Source organism: Hyaena hyaena, unplaced genomic scaffold (assembly GCF_003009895.1).
Source record: "Hyaena hyaena isolate Hyena2069 unplaced genomic scaffold, ASM300989v1 scaffold_314, whole genome shotgun sequence".
In the NCBI taxonomy this organism is placed as follows: Eukaryota; Metazoa; Chordata; class Mammalia; order Carnivora; family Hyaenidae; genus Hyaena; species Hyaena hyaena.
The window spans coordinates 1,470,460-1,488,644 of NW_024080947.1; the positions used below are offsets into that span (position 1 = coordinate 1,470,460).

General features: G+C 38.5%; 1 protein-coding gene across 1 annotated transcript in view; it reads left to right on the top strand.

Moving 5' to 3' along the window:
• ZNF438 (zinc finger protein 438) overlaps positions 1-18,185 on the top strand; it is a 143,303-nt gene that overhangs the window by 42,294 nt on the left and 82,824 nt on the right. Inside the window, exon 2 of the mRNA XM_039248670.1 lies at positions 4,094-4,171. The gene's annotated coding sequence lies outside the window, so the exon portion shown is untranslated. The remainder of the gene's footprint in view (positions 1-4,093; positions 4,172-18,185) is intronic.

An 18,185-nucleotide genomic window follows, 5' to 3' on the forward strand; every position in this document is an offset into this window, starting at 1 on the left:
CCTACCTTGTTCTTGTGGAACTGTAGTACCACTGCTGACCTGCTTCTGCTTCCTCATGTCATCTGGGTCCTGTGGTCTGTTTTGAACAAGTTTTTGTAACTTTTATCTTCCCCAGAACGCTTCTTCCCTGTCCTCCCAAGAAATTTAAACCAGCCTTTAGTAGATAGTGCCATTTTTTTTTTTTTTGCACAGCCATCTCAAAAAAAAGTATTGAATTCTTCCAATTCTAGATTTTTTCAAAATTTGAATTCTAGTATAATTAACATACAGTGTTTTATTAGTTTCAGGTTTACCATATAATAATGTTTCAACATTTTTACCCATTACTCAGTGCTCATCAAGATGTGTACTCTTAATTATAGTATATGTTGTATATTCATTCATCTATTGATGGATCTAATTTGAGATTTTCTTTTATTTTAATGTTTATTCTTATTATTGAAACAGAGAGAAACACAGCATGAGTGAGGGAGGGGCAGAGAGAGAGGGAGACACAGAATCCAAAACAAGCTCCAGGCTCTGAGCTGTAAGCACAGAGCCCGGCATGGGGCTCAAACTCATGAACTGTGAGATCATGACCTGAGCTGAAGTCGGACGCTCAACCGACTGAGCCACCCAGGCGCCCCTCTAATTCGAGATTTTAAAGGATAGTTGATGTGTTCCTTTGCTTTCCACTGTCAATTCTGTGATTAGTGTGCCACCTTTGTGCGTCATTTCTTTCTCTTCTAATTCTTACACTGCCTCTTCTCTAATTCTTGGTATTGGTTCACTTCTGGGACATTGCTCCAGTTTCCTCAGCTGTGGCTGTATCAGACCTGGAACTGCTATCTTCGCCCACAGTATGTGATTTATAATCTGTTTCTCTTAATTTATGTTTTTGAGTTTCTGACACTCAGACATTATTTTTTAACTTGCTCAGTCTGTCACATAGAATCATTCCTAGATCTCAAAAACTGAAAGCCACCTCTCTTTTCCTTACTCCTTTGGCAATTATATTCCCTCTTAAACTCTTAAATTCAGATATTTCTTCATTCATTCCTTCATTTCTTTCTTCTTTCCCTCTCTTTCTCTTTCCCTCTTTCAACTTCTCTATGTCAATAGATGGTCTTGCCATTAGATCTTAACTCCCTCAATTTTACCCCTTTACACAATAATTTTTCTTTGTATTTATCACACATCCTTTCCTTCATTTCTTTTTCTATGTGTATTTATTTGAGAGAGAGAGAGAGAGAGAGAGGGGAAAAAAATGAATGAGGGGGGAGGGGCAGAGAGAGAGAGACACACACACACAGAATCCAAAGAAGGCTTCAGGCTCTGAGCTGTCAGCATAGTGCCCGACACAGAGCTTGAACCCATGAACTGTGAGATCATGACCTGAGCTGAAGTCAGATGCTTAACCGACTGAGCTACCCAGGCACCTCCCCCACCTTCCTTCCTTTCTAATCATAGAGAAAGAATTGTTTCTCCTCTTTAACATGGCTAACTCTACTAGAGTTGTTGTTTCCTTCTTCTCTTGTATTTGCTCCATTGTTTGCCACTCCTCTCCATGTCTTCCTTCTACTAGCGTTAAAAATGGAAAAAAAAAAAAAAAAAAAAAAGAGAGACAGTAACAATAATAAAAAAAATCTGGTTAAAGATTCACCTTCACTTTCAAAGTATGCCAGTCTTCTTGGAAGAGTAAAATTTACCAGTTAATTTAACTTCTTCTTTTTCTTTAATCCTTACTAGAAGGTTTTGCTTTCTTTTATTGCCTTCCTGAAATTTCTTTCTGAGATCATCAGTGACTGTTAACTTCTTAGTCCTCCTTCTGCCCTGAAAAGGTAGGACAGACAGGGTTCCTCCCTCCTTTTGCTCTTCTTCCTTAGCTTCACTGATGGTCATCTATTTTTTCTGTGGAAATCCCCATCCTCAAATAAATAAATCTTTTGGGAGATAAGAAAATGGTTTTATTGACCTGTTATGCAAGAGAGACTATATAAATAATTCTGAAGTCGTATGTTCTTTGAGGAAATGAGTTTAGGGTTTTACTGATTACAGGTTGAGCTCTGAAGTTCTAGGGTCAGGTATTAGAGTGAAGCAAGTCTTTGGATCAGTTGATTTTTTAAGGTAATAATTGATACACACAATGTACGGTTGTGATTGAAAAGAAGGGTCTGTTGAAGCCCAAGAGCCTCTGCATTTGTAACTCTATAACTGAATGTTGATAATTGTTCCGTGTTCTCAGTCATGAATAAGTGATGGAGTGGTTATTCTGGTTCTGATTTTCAAGCACACCTTCAGTGAATTGTTAACTTCTTACTTCCATTGCAATTGCCCCGATTTCTTCTTATCTTGACTATTGCAGTAGCAAAACGGTCTCGGTGCCTTTGGGATCTTCTCATAGTAACTCATACTCCAAAACTAGAGTCATCATTCTAAAATACAAATTCAAACAACTTTTCTACTCAAAACCATTGATGGCTTCTTTTTTGTGTAAAATAAAACTCCATATACTGAATGTAGTATTCAGTCCCTTTTATGGTATGACCTCAACCCCAAATTCTAGTCCTTTTCTGTTGGCTTATCAGTCTCCTTCTTTTCCTTCTTTCCTCCTTCCCCACCCCCGTCCCGCTTTTCTCTTCCCCCCAAGCTATACTCATAATAGAGAAATGTAATGACTTAGGGGAAACCTCTGTGGCTCAGTCGGTTAAGTGTCCCAACTTGATCTAAACTTAGGTCATGATCTTGTAGGAGCAAGCCCTGCTTCAGATTCTCTCCCTCTCTCTCTGCCTCTTCCCTGCTCACCCATATGTACACGCTGTGTTTTCGTTGTGGCCTATATGCCTAAAATAAAGTAATTTTTGTTCCTTTTTAGAATGCTGTTTGTTTCCAAACCTTGTCTTTATCTGATTATTAAAAGCCTTCTCTTTTAAAAACTCTATTTAAATTTCACCTTTGTGGGGTATGTTAGTTTGCAAGGACTGTGTAACAAAATACTACAGACTGGGTGACTTAAACAATGGAAATTTATGTGCTGTTTTAGAACTAGACATCCAAGATCAAGGTGTCCACAGGGTTGATTTCTCCTGAGGCTTCTCTCTGGGCTTGCAGATGATTCCACTCTTCTTGCTATGTCGTCACATGGTCTTTCCACTGTGTGTGTCCTAATCTCTTCTTATAAGACACAAGTCACATTGTATTAGGGCCCATTCTAACAGCCTGATTTTAACTTAATTACCTTTTTAAGGGCCTTATCTCCAAACACAGTCACATTCTGAGGTACTGGAGATTAGGGTGTTACTAAATGGACTTTGGGGGGATGCAATTCAGCCCATAACACAGCCTTCCCACATTTTCCCTATAGTAATTAACCCTCTCCAAAATCCCATACACCTTGTCCCACTTGGAGCACTTACTATATTTACTTTGATATGGAGTTATTTGTGTTTGTCTCCTCTTGTGGTTTGTGGGTTTCTTGAGGACAAACTCTCTTACGCAATTAAAAAAATTTTTTTAATGTTTTATTTATTTCAGAGAGAGAGAGAGGGAGCGAGAGAGACAGTGTGAGCAAGGGAGGGTCAGAGAGAGAGGAGAGGGAGATTAATTCAGATACAGAATTTGAAACAGGCTCCAGGCTCTGAGCTGGCAGTCAGCACAGAGCCCGATGCGGGGCTCGAACCCATGAACCGTGAGAGCATGGCCTGAGCCCAAGTCAGACGCTTAACCAACTGAGCCACCCAGGCACCCCAACGCAATTTCTTCCTTCCCTGGTCTCCACGATATTAGTACTGAATACAGCTTGATTATTGGTTAAATTAAAGAATTCGGTGTCAATCATTTTTGAATATCTAATAATATATTTTTCAGAATTTTGAGGAGATTGACATAAATATATATGAAGGGAATGTATTATATCTCCTATTTTAGAAGTCTTTGGGCATGGCTTGACATTTTTATCTTAGTTCTTAAATTATACATAGTATAAGTAATGTCAGTTTTATAGGACTTCATATAACTCTATTATGGTCTTTAGGGTGTAATCATATAATTGGTTAATTGTCTTCTATAAGCTACCTATGAATTCTTTCATTACTTCCATTACATTTTTTTTCAGATAAAGATGAATGCCGTGTCTCATCCAATACTGAAAATTTGAAGTTTAGAAGACACTTGCTAAGTCAAATCATCTCAAGTAAGTCTGCTCTTACCCATTTTAACACTGGCTTAAGATTGATTTAACATGTAAAGAATTAAGTCCAGTATCTTTGACACTTTCTCAACTTTCAAATTTCTCAGGATATCTTAGAGTTGCCTTGTATATTGAATTCATTGGTCTTGAAAAATAGTGGAAAGATTATTTCTTTGTAAATTTCATATGCTTATTAAAATTGTAATGTTTAAACTCTTGGTATCATTTTAAAAATGAAATTTACACCTCAAAATGTTCCTTTATTTTTCATCAAGTCTAGTCATCAGGTCCTGACTAAATGTCAAGCTTAATGTTTTTTGTTGTTGTTGTTTTTTTAAATTTATTTTTGAGACAGAGAGAGACAGAGCATGAGTTGGGGAGGGGCAGAGAGAAAGGGAGACAGAATCTGAAGCAGGCTCCAGGCTCTGAGCTGTCAACACAGAACCCAGTGCGGGGCTTGAACCCACAAACCGTGAGATCATGACCTGAGCCAAAGTCAGACACTCAACCGATTGAGCCACCCAGGCGCCCCTCAAGCTTAATGTTTTTTGTTTTTTTTTTTTTAATGTTTTTATTTATTTCTAGGAGAGAGAGAGACAGCGTGAGCAGAGGAGGGTCAGAGAGAGAGGGAGACACAGACTCTGAAACAGGCTCCAGGCTCTGAGCTGGCAGTCAGCACAGAGCCCCACGCGGGGCTCGAACCCACGAACCGCGAGATCATGACCCAAGCGAAAGTCGGACGCTTAACCGACTAAGCCACCCAGGCGCCCCTCAAGCTTAATGTTTTTGAAAGTGTTTTATCCACCAGAACTATGTTTTTCAGTTTTTGTTAAGGTTTTGTATGGCTTTTCTAAGTGACTTATATATTTGTGATCATTGAAGGGAGATATTTAATAATGAACTAGTACTTGAACCTTAAATGTTTATTTATTCAAAAACTTATCTTTGAAAGGTCATCTTAACCAACATCAACTTATAGAATTATCTCCTAGTGGTCTTCTGTCTTCATTCACTCTTCCTCCATCCTGTATTCCACTGCCAGATAGATCTGCATATAGAACTGCAGTACTTTAAAACACTGTAATGGCTCCCTATTCACTGTTGGATGGAATCCATGTTCCATTGCCTGGCATTTGAAGCCCTCTGCCCAGCTCCTAAAAATACCCTTCATCTTGGCCAACTGGACTCTTTCCTATTCTCTGAATTCTCACCATTCTTCATGCCTCTGTGGCTTGATGTGTACTGTATTAGTCTGTGTTTTTTCTAGAATGTTCTCTCCTTCCACCTTACTGTGTCCTCTGCTTGTTGAAAATCTTGTGCAAACTTCAAGGCTCAGCACACATGCATGCTCCTCCATGGAACTTTCCGACTGCTCTAGCTAGAGCATTAGCTCTGAGTCTCTCTCTGTCTCTCTCTGCTGACTTCATCTAACATTTTGTTTTTATCACTGTCATAGCACATATTACCAGGCAGCTTTATTATTTGTGTTTATGTCTATCTTATCTCCCATCATAGGTTGTGAGGACCATAAAATCAAACTTCTTGTCTAATTTTTGTTTCCTCTGGCATTCAGCATAATCTTAATAGCCCTTGGTAAATATTTGCTTAATAAGTTAGTAATGTGCCTGGATTTTTCTTTCATCATCCTGTCTTTCATCCTTAGTCACATATGCTCCATATTCCTGGCAACTATTTATTCCTGTTCTGCACTGCTGGCAGACCCCCACTCTACCATCTTATCCTAGGAAAATACTGACCATAGTGTAAATAACAAGATTCAGTCAGTTCCTAAGCCAAGAAAAAAACTGTATTCCAAAAGTTCATATCTAATTCTGTTGTTTGGAATGCGGAAAACATTTTTCCACAAAAACAATGTTATAAATAGTGGTTAGATTCTCAGCCAGTGTTCCCAAGACTATTTAACTCCTATGTACCAGTACGACTTTAACCACAGGCAGCTACCATGCATACCACTGTTTGCAGAGAAGTTCTAGCCCTGAGTGTGGCGTCACATCTCCCATGCCCTAGAAGCAGAATAGTACCTTTCTGGGTGGCTCAAGCCACAGGAGGGCCTGAACTGGAGCTCTGGATGTAGTTCAACATATTATTGGATGCTCTCACACCAGCTTTTGAAAGCTTTTTGGGTTTCAGTATTTGCATAAAAGACATTTACCTGTAGGTTGCTGATACTCTCATGTTTCCTAAATTGAGGGCAAGGGAGCATTTGCTCTTGTGTTCTTCCCCATGGTAGTTAATAGTAAATGGCTCTTGAGCAGTTTGATCACATGAGTGGGTCATTTTAAGTCCTGTGTTGACATTTTACTACTTCTCGCTCTCTGTTGTTCTGCGAACTTATGGGAATTGAATGTATAAACATGGAAAGTACTTCTGTCTATAGGGAAAACACATTTATAAGCCTCAACCAACCCTGTGTTTGACATCCTATCAGATTTTGTGGACAAGCAATTATCATTTCTGTGTGGGTATATAGTGATGCTTTCCATGAAAAACACTTCAGGTTGATAATTTATGTTGTCAGGTTATAAGAATACACTTCATAAATTTTAGAGACTTTAATTTTTTAGTCGTCGTAAGCTTTGACCACACGAGTGAATGTCTGCTTTATGTTTAATGCTGTCATAGGTGCAAGGGGCTAGGGAATGAGAACCAAAGATAGTATGAAAGGTTGACTTTCCCTCCAGGAGTCAGAAATACAGAGAGTAAAGTATGGAAAAAAACACAGTGCAAACAATATGTTATTAATTGCCATAAAGTACTTCATGAAGGTAATGTATGCTCTTGGGGTCATCAGAATGGCGATATCATTATGATTCAGGATGGTTATAAAGATAGTGGTGGGATTTCAGTTAATCTTAGAGGAATGGTAAAGATTTAAATTTAAATAAAGAGCTAAGAGAGGAAATGATATTCTAGGTTGGATTAACAGCATGAACGGAGAACCGGATATACAAACAAACAGATCAGCATTACTGGCTGGGACAGAAGGTTTATTAGTTCATGTTGGGTGAAATAATAGGTGGGAAAATTACAGCAGTGGTTCAACCCTGGCAGTGAATAAAAGTCATCCACAGATATTTTGAAAAATTCAAGTCCCTAGATCTCTCCCCAGAACTAATAAATAAAATTTCTGGGGCACAAGATGTGTGCCTGTTTATCTTGAAAGCTCCCCGAGTGGTTGAGAACCACTGAATGAGAAGGACGGGCCAAATTGAGGAGAGCAGCGAATGCCTTGCCTTGGAGTTGGGCCTTTGTGTCTCAAGCAGTGGGAAGCCCTCAGAGGTTTCTGAGACGGGTGACATGATGGAATTCATGTTTTGCCAAGATAAATGATTCATCAACCGCATGTGAATGGAAGAGAAATAAGAAACAGCTTGAATTAGAGCAGTGGTGGCGGGAAAAAAGAGAAGGTCACATTTTTAAGGGTACTTAGATGTGTGGGAGTTGGCGATGTCAGCCTTGACCTCAGCATGATTTGTTTTATAAACTGATTATACAACTTCACCCTCATTAATTTGATCTCTTTTCTCTTACAACCTGGCAACTTAAACAGTAATTTCAGCCAGTTTGCATTTAATAGAAGGAGACCATTGTCTACTCATGTACACGTCTAACTCATAATAGTACGTGAAGGTACGTGTATGAGGAATATAACCTTTAACATGATCATTATAAAGTGCTTAATAACCACCCACATATGCAGTAACACAACCCCATTTCTGCAGGATTGTGCCAAGAGCTGGAGTCACAAATATAAGACAGCTATTGGCACATAATTCCCTAGCACTAAGTTGAAAATTGGAAGAAATATTCTAAATCATGTTATGCATATTAATATTTTTAGCATCAGATTTGCTAATTGCTTAGCTTTTGTGGTAGTAGGTCTGTGAATGCCTCTTGACGTTAGCAGCTCTGAGCTTATGCTTCCCTTCTGCCCATATCTGCAGCCTGAGTAACTTCTTGCCTCTTTTTCAGGCCCATCCCCACCTAGTGTTGGTCATGCATGCCCCTGCTTCATTCTCATCCAAGTGAGCCAGCAGAGAGGAGCTGTAAAGGAGTTAGCATTTAAGTTCTTTTGGGCACTGACGAGCCACATGATCCCAGGGACTCTCTTTCCTGGCTAATGTGGGACACTATTGGAATAACCTACATTTGGAGTCTCAGACAGTTCCATTGAGTTGGAAGTGTGATATATCTGTTTGATATGATTTGAATATTTTGTGTTTGGAAACAATGAGCCATAATTATTACGTGGCAGAGAATGAGTTCAAGGCGTGAGGTATTGATGTGACCTGTCCCCTTTTAAGAAAGGAATCAACGTCATGGATTTTTTTTAAAACCGCTCTCTTGGCTCTTCTGTAATCATACATGACATACATACATGGTCCTCTTTGCCTGTGACAATGAGTTTATCATTATTTTCACTATCTACATATCCCTTGAGTTACGTTTCTATAGCAATTTAGGTTTTTACTAACCATACAGATGTTGAACCAGAGAATGGATGGTCTGCTTAGATTTAAGGGATCTTGTAGAAGAAAGAGAGAGAAGGGAACTGACATTTGTTCAGTGCCCACTCTGTGCCATCGTCTTCACATGTGTTTTATAATTTTAACTCCATTTTAACAAATGAGAAACTTCAGATTTACAGAGGTTTGAAAGATGTGTCTAACATTAGAAATCAAGGGCAGTTTTGGGGCACCTGGGTGGCTCAGTCAGTTAAGCGTCCAACTTCGGTTCAGGTCATGATCTCATGGTTTATGAGTTCCAACCCCGTATCGGTCTCTGCTGATGGCTCAGAGCCTGGAGCCTGCTTCAGATTCTGTGTCTCCCTCTCTCTCTCTGCCCCTCCCCTGCTCACCCCTGCGCTCACTCTCTCTCTCTCAAAAATAAACATTAAAAAAAAAAGAAATTAAGGGCAGTTTTGATCAGAAGTCTGGCTATCCTAACGGCTAAACAGCTTGGTCTTAGAAGTCTGCATGATATATTTATGAGAAAGGTCATTGAACTCAGAATCAGGAGATTTGAGTGCAGGATTTTACCACTGTCACTGACAACCTTAAACAAGTTATTTAACGCCCTCAGCTTCAGTTTCCTCCTCTGTCGAATGTGCAGAGAACCGGCTTTCCTGACCATTTGGGGTTTTGTGAGAGATATAAGTTAGTGAATAGTGAATTTCAGTATGATTTTATTGGTTTGGAATGGAAGATTGAGATATTTTTAATTCAAGCAAAAATAAACTTTAAAATCCCAAAACATTAAATGAGATGAACTTGGGCTGATTTTGTGGTATTTCACTTCTTAACTTTGCTCTACAAACTTTCCAAAGTAATGTTTGTCCATTTTCCAGGTCCTAAACACCACAGTGTGCCAGACTGCACCACAGAATTTAATATCTCAGTGTAGCAGAGAGAGTCCTGGCAACATATCAAGTACTTCCTTTCACTTACAGCAGCAATCATTAGATTCTATACCCTATCAAGTAGGTCTGAACTCCTGTAGATACTGAAGCAGTGTTTGAAGCCAGGGAGGACGCAGAAGATTCTAAGGAGTAGCCTTAGACTTACTGGGCTAGAACTGATATTAACATTATCAGAACAATTCTTTATATTTTAGAAGTTTTTCTAACAAGGCTAAGTAATAAAGTCACGTTTTATAAAACTGATTTCACAAGCCTTTTTTTCAAAAATGTTTCCAGGTTTCAGGACAACTTTCATAGGTTATAGGATGGTGAATACGGAAAGGCAGCTAAGAGCTCTTACCATCCACTTAGGCTTCGTTCAAGTATACATATAAGAGATAAGAAATTTAGGGATTATAAGTTAATATGCTTATGTTATAAACACAGTGCTCTCTGAATGAAGTGGCAGTGAGCCTGAGGTATACCAATGTCATGTCCTAGACTTACCCCAAACCTTTACCCAGTAAAGCTCTAAGTCTCCTATATATCAGACTGACCAAAAAAAAACAAAAAACAAACAAACAAACAAAAAAAAAACAGCCTTAGGAAGAGCAGCTGACAGAATAGGGGAATCATGTTAGACCCCAGGTACAGATCCAGAGGAGTGAACCTGTTCAGTTCTAGATTCAAAAGTGTGTAGGACTCTTCTGCATCGGCCACACTCTGTATCTCAGAGAGTTTCCTCGTCCTGCAAGTGCTGACTTCCACAGGACTTCTCATGCACCACACTGTGCCTGCTTCCTATATCTGGTGACTGGAGGACTCCCGTTAGGGCCTGGTCAAGTGAAGTGACAGAGAAAGTGGACAGAGAAAGTAAAGAAACATACAAAGCAGAGATCATGGTCAAATTTGCCCCTTAGATGTGTCCTGTTTGCAGTGTTTGTTTTAAACATGAATTAGTTATTTATTAACTAGTGTTATTTTAACTAGTAACTAATTTAATTTGTTCTTAATTAAGATAATGCACAAATCCACATTCTGGTTTCTTGTGAAAACTGAAGACCTAGTAACTATATTCCTACCTTTCCATGTGACAGTGATCAGCTAGAGCTGAAGGGCAGCTTAGCCACCTCAACTAGGTGAGAGGCTAGGCTTTTCCATTCTCACAGCCCCAACCCTGACTGTTGATTTTCTTTACATAGAATTCAGAAGATAGTTAATGTTATTCGTACTGCCATCTGTATGAAACTAGGACATAACAGATTGATAAGATGGTATATTTCAGTGCAAGTGAAAGACAGTATGTTGGTTTCCGGGGCTGTCATGTCAAAGTACCATAAACTGGGTAGCTTTAAACAACAGAAATGTATTCTCTCACTGCTCTGGAGGCCAAAAGTCTGAAATCAAGGTATTATACTCCCTCAGAGACCTCTAGGGGACACTCCTTCCTGCCTGTCCTAGCTTCTGGTAGCCCCGTGCGTTCCTTAGCTGTGGCAGCATAACCCCAATCTCTGCCCCATTGTCCCATGGATGTCTTTCCTGTGTGTCCAAGTTTTCCTCTTCTTATAAGGATAGCTGTCATATTGGATTAGGACCCGCCCCAATGCAGTATAACATCATCTTAACCTAATTATATTTACAACCCTGTTTCCAAATAAGGTTACATTCATAGGTACTAGAGGTTAGGTAACATTTTGTTGGACATGAGTCAAACCATAATCTGATGGCATATTTCTTTGGGGAGTGCAGAGTAATAGTTAAAGAACAGAGATCCTTGAGGCAGAATGCTTGTATTCATATTTACAGCTTATTTTTTATGTGATCTTGGACAGGCTGCTTACCCCTCTTAGGGTCTCAGTGCCCTCATCTATAAAGCGAGGATAATGGTACCCACCTCAAAGAGTTGAAATGAGTGCAAGATCACTTAATACACATAAATCATTTAGAACAGTGAATGGCGCATACTAAGTGCTCAATAAACTGAACTGTTATTATCATTATTTATTATTAGCTTTTACTCATACACAGTTTCTTTGCATACAGAGAGTATCAGTGCCAAAAATCTATTATGTATGATAATGCTATGAAACAAACCGTGGATGAACAAAGAACAGTAGACAGGAATGATGCATGAAAAAGAAAAATCCCAGAACTTGAACCAATAAAAAAAGAGTGAGAGAGACTGAATTTTAGTAAGATTTACTTTTTAATGCAAATAAAGTAATTGTAACACATTAAAAATGCTTAGCTTTCTCATTTTTTTTAGATTACCTGCATGACCTCTAAATGTACTCGAAATCCATAAAGATGCAGGCAACATCTTCAAATTAGAACCTTAGACAGTGATCATTGGATTGGAGAGCACATGGACTGTAGGTAATAATGAGGAAGTTACACCAAGGAGAGCGTCCAAGGAACACATGACTTCTAAGCATCTCTACCTGTGTCCTTAGAGTCATGTTATTACCATCTACCTCCTTCCCAAAAATAGTTGAGTTGAAATCATCCCTGTTTCCAGTCTCTGGGTCAGAGTTTGAGGCTGAATAATTTTTTTGACTATAAACCAAACTTTTCCTCCTGATGGAATAAATATTTTGAGACATATTATTTTGTTTTTCCACATAGCCTTTATATAAGATAACCATGCAACTCGAGTTTTATTAAAAACTGAAAGCTCTGATAAAGAAGTTTTAAAGAAATGACAAGACTTTTTGAAGTACCTAGAAGGATATCATCCTGTAGGTTAATGGCTTTGGAGTTTGTAATACTAGAGAATATATATGCCTCATTCTCAAAGATACTTCTACTCATGAAAACATGAGAATATTCAAATAAAAGGGACATAGCATGTATGTTACTAATGATCATGATTTTATTTTAATGAAAGAAGTTAGGCTGTTTATTTTTGGCAAAGAAGTGGTGTTTTATAGTTCAAGTGTTAGTAATTTGGAACATTTTGATTAAATGATGAATTCATCAGGACTCCTTCGGTTGCAAGTGAAAGAAAGCCAGCCCAAGCCAGCTTATGAAAATAAAAGGAACTTAATTGTTTATATAACTATGGTTTCCAGAGGTGCATCTGGCTTCAGGCATGGTTGCAGCCAGGAACTCAAATGATCTCATCTGGACCCTTTTTCAGTTCTGCTGGTTTCTTTATTCATCATTATTCAGACAGGCATATAATCAGTAAAATGACCACCAGCAGCTTGAGACTGTCATCTTCCTGGTTTAGCAATCCCAACAGGAAGAGAACTTGTTGGGCCACCCCTCCAGTGATTGGCCACAGAGAGGATATGGATCAAACCAGTTGAATAATCACTGTGGCCCAAGGAATGAGTATTCTGGTGGGTCAGCCTGGAGCATGTCTACCAATGCTGCCACAGACGTACATCATCCAGTGACCGAAAACCCCACTGGGGTCTCAGAGAGTGAGGGAGGCTTTCTCCAAAGGAATTAGAAGGGATTTGGGAATATGTACTAAGCAGACAAAACTATGGTAAATTCAGCCATTATAAACGGTATTGAAGTAACTTAGAAACTGTAACTTCTGATTTTACAATGACATATAAAGAACTTTGTCTTCTCCTATTAAAATGTCCATTCAAAACAAAGGAAATAAGAAACAAAAATTCCACCTCTTTTTTTGATAAAAAGTGGGTGACATAAGTAGTACTCATAAATATGAACACAGAAAGTATATGATACCATGACTTAGTGGAGTAGAGGAAGGCGAAACCTACAGAGGAGGATAATAGTGTCAGGAAGCAATTTTGCCTTGTAGAAACTTAGAAGGTTCTGTAATTAGAGGTATCAGGTTAGGCCGAAGGAGGAGGTAAGGAATGGGGCTAGAAACAGATGACCAGCTGAAAGTCTACAAAAGGACCAGCTGGACACCCAGGTCCTTGTCTTACCCCAGCCAGATGAGTACCTTCCCCGGGCCCAAAAGATGGGGACACAGGAACAGAGAGCACCAGGAGCCAAACTTCTAAGTACCACACACAGCATTGGAGGATTTTCCAGAGAAACAGAATGATCCCAGAGAAATCCCCATAGGGATTTCCCCACAGAGAAAGCCAGCTTGCTGCCCAGGCTATCTTCAGTGAAGCTTACCTTCAACAAACTCCCCACCCCCCAGATGGAGCTGCCTAATAATTTACACTTAAACTGGCTCAACTAATAATTTACACTTAAATAGGAATAGACAGCCAAGGATCACCAGATATTAGGGAATGCTTTCAATATGAAAACAGTGATAAAGTAAACCCAAAGGACACAAAGGAAGAGCTCTGATGAGACAAAAACTGTAGAAACAGCAGTAAGAAACTAAACAAACAAACTATAGGGGCACCTAGGCAGTTCAGCTCAGGTCATATCATGATGATGAGATCAAACCCTGCATTGAACGCTGAGATGAGTGTGGACCCTGCTTGGGATTCTCTCTCTCTCCCTCCCTCCTCCTGCTGTGCTTGGGTTTGCACACACACATACACACGCGTGCTCTCTCTCTCTCTCTCTCAAAGAAAGAAAGAAAAAGGAAAGAAAATATAATTGTCTGAAAATGTGAGAAGATTTTGCATAGAAAATAGAATCTTTTTTAAAAAGGAGAATTAAAGGAAAGGAAAATTAAAGAACAGGAAATAACTCAAAAATTAGAAATCTAAACACTGAAAAAAATTCATTGAGCTGTTGAAAGATAAATTTGAGGAAGAAGTCATTAGTGACATAAGCCAGCAGGTCCAGTAGGAGCTCACTAATACAAGAGAAAATGGGAGAGAATCATCAAAGAAACAACATAAGACAGTTTCCTAGAACAGAAGGAAAGATAAGCCTTAAAGTTTCAAAGTAAGAGAAAAAATTGTCATATGTAAAGTGTTTTGAATAAAAGCAAACAAGAGACTTCTCAATATCCATGCTGATACAGAAACAGCTAAATATGTGCATAATTTTCTTAAGGAGTAATTTTATCACAAAAAAAGCATTTCTTCCTTTACCTGAGAGTTGTCAAATATATCTAAATAGTCTCCTTAAATAGTTTTGTAAAAATATTTCACTTACAAATCTTCCATCATTGAAACTTACTTAAATTTTTGTGTCTTCTGAGGTATACCTGCAAATTTTGGTTTCAGAGATTTGAGGTATTTTCATGGTACTTAGTCTTGTTTCCCTTCTTTTGATTGACTCAAGAGATTATTAGAGTGAACTTTTCCCAAAATAGGATGGAGTTGATTAGTCCAACATCTATAGTTTCTAGTTTTATAATCAGTGACAATACATGTGATTGATTTGGAAACTCATTGATGATTCTAGGGTATATGACTTGCAAAATGTTTTCCATTTTTTTCTTTGTCCAAACATTCAGTGATTTGAAGTGACAGAGTTTGGGCCTTACTCTCAAAATGTTTGGCTCTTAATTTTATACATGAATAAAGCTAAATAATTATGAGTAACAAGGAATCCTATAGAATGTTAGTTTTTATCATCTCTTTTCTCAGTGAAGAAGACAAAACCCCAAATGATATTTTCTTCTAGAAAATTAGAAAGGGCATCCCAAGTTGAAATTTAGCAGCTATATTTTTCAATCTTTAATTATTTGAATAAATAATGTTTTTAGGATTCAGTGAATATTCTTATTGACGGTATGACTGATAAAGTATTTTATTATGGTATCATTAGATTGAAAGTTATTCAGATTGCATTTGGTTTTTAAAATAGTCTCACTTTTAGTCTGGAAATACTATAAAAGAATTGAAATGTTTAGGTGCAGTGCACTTTCCCCTTTCTTTTTGGATTCGTTTCTAAAGCCTAATGAAATGGAAGGCAAGTGTCTTTTCTCAGTTTAAAAAAAAGTTCAATTTTATTCCTTAATGTACTATAATGAAACCAAAATAATATAGAAAACTCAAGACGTGAAAGAGTGCCAGGATGGTTCTTGCCAGTATAACTTTTTAGAATTGTGCTGAGTAGCTTTTGCTATAAAACCAGACCAGCCAGTTTATTATGTATTCTCTAGGTAATGACATTTTATAGAGGATTTTTGTAGTTCTTTTGGTTCAGTGAGGTCAAGAACTTTAAATTAGAATTATTAGAACTGGAAGGCATCCTCTTATTCACTTTCTAAGTGAGAGAACTGAAGTCCTGAGAAATCATGATTTACCCAGGGTCACACAGCTCATAGTGAAGGTTGGAAGAGAATCATGGCCTCCTGGCAGTCAGTTCAGTGATCTTTGTAAAAGACTTTTTGGATTTATTCTCGCCACCATCATGTTATGTGGCAGCGCCCATAATTTATTGTACTGGGCCCAATTAGTAAATTACAAGTTTATGTTTAATTTCCAAACGCTGAGGGAACATTTAGAATTAGGAATATCGACCGTGACAAAAACAGGAAATGGCAAGAAACATTTTGAAGAAATTTTTGTCTAGGATAGAAGATATCCCTTGATTTCCCTGGTCCTGGTCTCTAGAGGGAATTCCATTGTTCATTATTCTCAAGAACCTAATTCTGCCTTCCAGAGGGTTCTTTCTTGTTTATTTTCCTCCAAGGTCAACTCATGTGGACATTGGGGAATATGTCTCCTTGGAGACTATGTAACCTTTATTTCCTACTTTCTGTCCTTGCAGTTTTGGCTGCATGAGCATTGTTTTAAGCGTCAAAGGCTTATAGGCAAGGCTTATGGGGTTTTTGTCCGTATTATTTCTTCTGAAACTTAGTTGGCTCTATCTATCTTCTTATAGTTAATTCCATGTGCTAGTAATAGAATGACTACATGTTGCAGTCTGGCAGAGAGATTTTAAAAAACATTTTTTAAAAATGTTTTGTTTATTTTTGAGAGACAGAGAGAGAGAGACAGCATGAGCAGGGGAGGGTCAGAGAGAGAGGGAGACACAGAATCCAAAGACAGGCTCCAGGCTCCAAGCTGTCAGCACAGAGCCCGACGCGGGGCTTGAACCCATATGTTCATGGGAAGTAACAGACTGACTTCCCTCCGTTTACCTGAGAAAACCTAACGGACCATTTTTGCTCAAAGCTTTTTGGCCTTCTCTCTTACTGTGTGAAATCCAGAAGTAGTGTTTCTAACCCTTGGAGCCCCCAAATTTCTGGATTCTCTGTTCCCTCTCATTTCTGCTCTCAAATCTCTTAGTGATTGCCTGTGCACATTTCTTTCTTGTAAATTCTCAATAAAAGCAGCAAGTAATATCATTATTCTAGTATTCTGTTTTCCATCTCCTTTTCCCTACAGCTGTAGACTTGGTAGGGACTACTATGCCTTTGAAGCTGTCTTAGGCATTTAAAATAATTGAGGTATACTTTACATTCAGTAAACACAGCTCTTAGGCATTCAGTTCAGTGAGTTTTGACAATTGTATACATCTGTTGTAAACCACTACCCCAAACAAGATCTAGAGTACTTCCATCACCCCAGATGTATGTCCCTTTCCAGTGCAGTCCCTGCTTTGCTCCCCTGGATGCAACCACGTTTTTTTTACTTCTATCACCATGGATTCCTTTTGGCAGGCAATATTTTTATTAAGTGTTTTGTGACTACATGACATAAAGATCTTCCCATCCTTTACTCAGTTTCTTTATTTGCTGCTGCATGACTGCTAAGAAGTATTTTAGTTTTTTGTTTGGTCTGAACCCACTCAAAGATACCAGTTTTCATGTTAGTGAAAACTACTGTAATATATGGACTCCAGAAAATATAATAGACTAAACGTAATTAAAGTATACTTATTACTAATAACCAGTGTATTGAAGGCATTCCTAATCTGAAGGTGACTTTGTAATGTGGGCCTCTGAGCCCTCCAGCGGCTGTGGAGGGGGCAGGAGCACACCTCCTATGCTTCTGAAAGGTTCAGGCTGAACCTGAGAACTGATTTTCAGCCACGTGTGCTGACATCCTTCTGGGGAAACCTATACATAAGGCCACACCTGGCATAGTTGGGGGAGGGTTTAGAAATGTAAACTCTGGTTGGGTAGCCACTTCTCAGTGACAGGCACTCACTGTGATAGGGGAAAGTAAAGTTTGGACGATGTTACTTGTCTGCAGGTTAACGTGGTTAATGTCACAGCTTTTATTTTGTTTGACTAACATAATAACATTTTGCTTTTCTTTTTTGTCTTCATGTTACTTCCCTTTGTTTGTGTTGTATGCACTCTTTTATGCCTTTTGAGTAAACATTTTAGTATTTGAAAATAAAAACAATGGGATTGCTCTCTCTATGGTAATATTCAAAGTAGAAGCAACTAACTTGTTATTAGATTATAGTGATGCAATTAAGATTATCTCTGGTCATCAACAAAGATCATCGAATCTTTTTTTTTAATTCTTTATTTTAATTCCAGCATGGTTATCCTACAATGTGACATTAGATTCAGGTCTACAATACAGTGATTCAACAATTTTATACATGACTCAGTGCTCGTTAAGATAAGTACACTCTTTAATTTTCTTAAATTTATTTTTTGAGAGAGAGTGAGTGGGGGAGGGAAAGCAGGGGGTGGGGTGGGGAGGGCAGAGGATCTGAAGCAGGCTCTGTGATGACAACAGAGTGCACAATGTGGTGAGAGAGCTCTATCTCAGGAATGGTGAGATC